Source organism: Chrysochloris asiatica, unplaced genomic scaffold (genome assembly GCF_000296735.1).
Source record: "Chrysochloris asiatica unplaced genomic scaffold, ChrAsi1.0 scaffold00193, whole genome shotgun sequence".
Lineage (NCBI taxonomy): Eukaryota > Metazoa > Chordata > Mammalia > Afrosoricida > Chrysochloridae > Chrysochloris > Chrysochloris asiatica.
In genome coordinates, this window is record NW_006408711.1 from 3,801,725 (window position 1) to 3,807,575 (window position 5,851).

The window sequence follows — 5,851 nt, forward strand, 5'->3', positions numbered from 1 at the left end:
GTCATTGAGGGCAATGCCAGCCCCAGCATCAAAGGTGGAAGAGTGGGTGTCACTGTTAAAGTCATAGGAGATGACCTGGTCTTCAGTGTAACCCAGGATGCCTTTTAAGGGTCCATCGGATGCCTGCTTCACCACTTTCTTGATGTCATTGTATTTGGCAGCTTTCTCCAGGTAGCAGGTCAAGTCCACAACAGACACATTAGGAGTGGGGACACGGAAGGCCATGCCAGTGAGTTTCCTATTCAGTTCAGGGATGAACTACACAGCCTTGGCAGCACCAGTAGATGCAGGGATGATGTTCTGTGCAGCCCCATGGCCATCATGCCACAGTTTCCCCAAAGGGCCATTCACAGTCTTCTGGGTAGCAGTGATGGCATGGACTGTGGTCATAAGTCCCTCCATGATGCCAAAATTGTCATGAATGACCTTGGCCAGGGAGGCCAAACAGTTGGTGGTGCAGGAGGCATGGCTGACAATCTTGAGAGAGTTGTCATACTTCTTATGGTTCATGCCCATCACAAACATGTGGGCATCAGTAGAAGGGGCAAAGATGCCCTTTGGGCACCACCCTTCAGGTGAGCCCCAGCCTTTTCCAAAGTTGTGAAGACACTGGTGGACTCTACAACATATTCAGCACCAGCATCACCCCACTTGATGTTGGCAGGATCTCGCTCCTGGAAGATAGAGATGGGCTTTCCATAGATGATAGGCTTCCTGTTCTCAGTCTTGACAGTGCCATTGAACTTGCCATGGGTGGAATCATACTAGAAACTGTATACCATGTAGTTGAGGTCAATGAAGGGGTCATTGATGGCAACAACCTTCACGTTGCCAGAGTTGACAGCAGCCCTGAGATCAGGCACTCTGACCTTCACCATCCTGTCTCAGGGATGCAGCTGGTACTGCAAGAGAAGCTGAAGCTTCCTGTTGAACAGGTAGGAGCAGAGAGCCCATATGCTACCTCTTGAAATGGTTGAACATAGACCATTTCTCTTTGGTATGGTGACTATGTATATTCCTTTCATCTTCTTTTGATGCTTTCTGCATCATTCAGTATTTTGTCCATGTTGTGGTTGTGGTTAAATGCTGTCAAGTCATTTATGACTCATAATGATCCTGTAAAGCTTTATGAAGAGCAGCTGGTAGGTTTGAACTACCGACCTTGTGATTTGCAGTCCAGTGCTGATCCTACAGCGCCACATAGAATCTTTCAATATTGCAAGCTGAGGCTTGAATTTTTCTTTAATTCTTTCAGCTTGTGAAAATACTGAGCAGCTAGCCGTCCATTTCTTATTCTACAGTTCCATTCCAGGATGTACAAGAGGTACAATACCTTCTGTTTTAGATACCAACTTATTTCAGGCGGGGTCTAACCAGGAAAATAGGTACTACTTCAATATCTACAAAAAAAGATTTAATGCAGGGAATTGGTAATGTGGATTATGGAAGAACTCAGAAGCTAAAAAGAGGATGGTGAAGAAACTTTTAAATATCAACTTAAACTTTCAGTTGAAGAAACAAAGAGAGAGAGTAGGTTTACTGGAGCTGAGGATCCAGGAATCATGTCCAGCCTCTGGTGAGCGTTTCCACAGAGAAGTCACAGCTATCATCAAAGAAGCCCTCTATGGCAGAGATGAGAGGGAAATGTACCAAGATTCTCGTCTGCTTCTGCTCTCCAATTCCCTGCCAGTGTCTTCCATTGTCCAAACCTTGTGTCTACTGCCATGGGAGCCAAGGATACAGACTGCTATGGTCAGTGTCTCTAAAAGGCAGAGGAAAATAGAACAAGAGCAAGGAATGACTTGAGGGTAAACAGGTTCAAGATCTGTGTACAAACTTTTATTGTAGTTTTAAGATCTTAGCCTTTCTAAATGTTTTCTCCCGGCTCCCTTTGATAAGGTTAAAGTTCCAAGAATGTATGTCATGCTAGGACATGGGTGACTGGTGATGATGGGGGCAGAGGGGAAGTCCTTAGGTCTATAGTCTTCAGAGGATGCCGTTGGCCCAATGTATGGTTATATATAGCAGTGCACAACCTGTCCATATCTAGGATGGCCCTGCTCTACACATTTGGTCACACCCTTCAGTTCATACCTAACCCAGCACCACACCTAGCCCAAATAATATTTCCTTGGTTTGGGATCATCATGCTAAGATTCACACATTCCTAGTCATCATATCTAGTCTTGTTACTTACCTTATAATGCTTCCAGGATTTAAAGCTCAACCCCACTGCCCTGACACACCCAGAATTCTCTCCTTTCCTATTCTGACCCAAGAAAATATCATTTTTAAGAAAATGCCTTCCTCATCCTATTTTCTCCAGACACTCTGCCTTTACCAACAAATTTTATTCCTTCTCTGGTTATTAAACCTTTAGCAATAAGCCAGAAAGGCCAGAAAAGAGAATGCTCTGCAGGCTATTCCTTTCTGCCCTGCCACATACCTCCTTTTAGGCAATGAACAAAGGGCTAAGTACAAGATGAAAAGAAAAAAAGATAAATAATATCTCAAAATAGTATCCAGTTATAGAAGAAAGAAATGACAAAAACAGCAGATCAGGTCAAGGCAGAGAAGGTGGGAGAAGAGGAAAATATGAGTTTATTTTGAGACATACTGGATTTGGTGGTTGTGGCACATCCAAGTGGAGGTGTCCCTCAAATGGTGTTGGGACTAGAATAAGGAGGGTAATAAGGACTGCCCTTCAGACCCACCAAACCACTTCTAATTCCACCTTTGCATCCTACTTTAGTATCATTTGTACTTGTTCCCTTTTCATTGAGCATTCTTCTTCACCCCTGCCTCTCTGTCTTGGATAATTTCTACTCATTCCTTATATTTCAATATATCTATCCCCACCTTTGGGAGGAGTTTTCTGATTTTCATAGATGTCCCATATGTTGTTCCCACAATATGTATCATGCAGTACTGAAATCGATTATCTCTCCTAGTATATGCCTAAGTTCCCAGAAGGAATGTCCAGATCCCATAGTTAGTCCAGAGAACAACATATAATGGGTGCTCAGCAAATATTGAATGTATTTTACTAATTGTTGTTGTTGTTGTTGTGTGCTGTCAAGTATGTTCCAACTCATAGCAACCCTATATAGGGTTCCCAAGGAACAACTGGTAGGTTTTAACTGCTGACATTCAGATTGGCAGTCCAGTTCTTAGCCTCCAGTGCCACACCAGAACTCCATTTTACTAATAGTGAGGGCAAAGAGCGTGCAGACAGAGCTTGTTGGAGTCACATTTTATCTGTCTCAAGAAAACTGATTGCTAAATTTTTAGGAATTTGTCAAGCCAATTTTGTTAAATCACTGGTAGCTTTAAATCAGCTATAGTAAGAATATCTACACCATGGAAATCGGCAAATTCTTAGGGGCATTCTTTCCCCTCTGAAAAGCCAGTTTTCCAGCATACCACGAGTAAGGGTCAAAGGGACCCTACAGTGTGCAGAGAAGGGAAATAGGTCAGAGAATGAAAATCCGTGCTTTCAGAAATATTTATCATAGGAACAAAGAGCAATGGAGTTCCAAGGTTAGCATAGAAAAGTCTATTTAAGCCTTAGTTATGTCAGTAAAAAGAGGAAAGAGAGGAAGAAAGGGAGCATAAAAAATGGAGAGAAAAAAGTATAAAATCGCTGAAGCAATCATTTCTCAGTTCTAGCTTTTCCAGTGGTTTGTTGTGGAACCTTGGGCTGGTCACTGAATTATCAAGTTCTTGACAATTTTCCCAGAGTTGTAGTAATATTCCTATGTACTTTGCACAATACCCAGACTTGCATGTAACTAAACCTAACTCAGTGCCCTGGAGTCAATTCTGACTCATAAGACATATAGGCCATTGCAACAATGTAGAACAGAGTAGAGCTGTCCCACAGGGTTTCCAAGACTGTAAATCTTTTGCTGAAGCAGACTGACACATCTTTCTCTTGCAGATCAGTTGATGGGTTCAGATCACCTACCTCTTGTTAACAATCAATTACTTTAGCCACTGTGCCACCAGGGCTTTTTTGTGTATAACAGGTACTCAATATCTATTCAAATTAAATTAAACTTTACTTCTTTCAACCTCAGTTCCTTCAATTGTAAAACAAGAGATGATAGATAGGGTTTTCAAGAGGGCCCAATGAGTAGCATTTCAAGTTAAAGGTTAAATAAGACAAAGACAATAAGATAGAGCAAATCATTTGTGTAAAGTTGGAGGAGGTAGACTAATGTCTAATTTAAATAGGACTGCCAAGAAAATTCCAGAATTAAACTGAGGTACCCACCCAGTCACCTGAAGGCCAGATTGGGGCAGGCCTCCCTACATTCCACATCAGGAGCTTGTCCAGGTAAGACTTATGCTTTAAGGAGCAGAGAACACCACCTCCCATAAAGGTAACTCAATGCAAACAGCATAATGACAGTAGCTAGGTGAACCATGGCCAATCCAATCCTCCAATGAGAGACCCTCCTTCCACCTTGGGGAGGCATAAGCAAGGGAGATTGATTCAGTGGTGTTTCCTCCATTACAACAGAAATATCAGAAATAAGGAAGAAGCCTACCCCCTAACAATGAATAGTATTAGTCTTCAAGATCCCTTAGGTGGTGGTGATGGTTGTGTGCTATCTGGTCAGTTCCTACTCATAGTGACCCTATATAGGACTTCCGAGGCTGTAAGTCTTTACAGGAGCAGAAAGTCTCATGTTTCTTCTTCGGAGTGACTGGTCAATTCGAACTGCTGACTTTGCAGTTAGCAACCCAGCTCATAATGCACTACAACACCAGGGTTTGTTTCAGGATCCCTTTAATTCTGATTTATTGAAGGTGCCAGACCCTGTGCTAGGTGCTAAAACCACAATGACAGAGAAAAATACAATCCTTCCTTCAAGGAACTTAAAGTCAAATGACTAAGGCAGACAAGTAAGTGCACAATTATAATTTGTTGTAATATTTTCTGATCTTTCTATGATTTTCTGAAGATGTGTCTCTGCAAAAAAATGTGACTCCAAACAACTGACGCGCAAATAAATAGAATTTAATCCCATGTTCGGTTAAGGGGAGATTAGGGAGCTTTCCTTCCATGGGAACAGAGAACCCCTTGACACTACTAAGTTACAAAATTCCCCTACCATGGAAGCAATCGAGATCTAAAAATTGTCATCACTACTGCTTGTTCTTAAAGTGTGCCAAGACCTCTAGCCTTTTCTCAGAAGCTTGCTAAATATCAACATGTAGAATATGTTTAGAAGTCCTTCTTGCTTTTTTAGGTTTCTATTAAAAAAGAGGGGAATATTTACTCAGCTGTGTTCCAAATGAGGAAAAAAGTGTGTTTGCATATCAACATGGGCCTGCAATTTCTACCCTGGGGAAAGTCAAAACAAAACAAAAAAAAACCCATCCCCTTCAAACACACACATAGAGACACCACAATATACAGACATTAGCCCAGTCAAGCTCACAAAACTCAGCAAGCAGTACAGCTGTGCATTGGTTCTTCCTGATGAACCAGACCAGCTTAGACCCTAAAACCCTTCAGAGAATCGAATAATTTTTCCTGTAAGCAGAAGGCTGGAACCATAAGGAAGCTATCTGGATATTCCTTGGCACTACATGAAATGGAAATCAAGAGGAAAATTACTTGATTTGACTTTGTTTGCAAGAGTCCTGTAATTTCTATTTCAACTGCCATTAAAAAAGAAAGAAAGAAAAGAAACAAAGTGTGGTAATTTTATTGGACCTCCAAAAGGGACAACTTGTACTGCATACTACAAGATACAGTAGCTGTGTATAATATCCTCTAAGCTTTTATTAAAAATGTTGTGACAAAATAAAATATACAAAGTCACTTGTTGCAGCATTA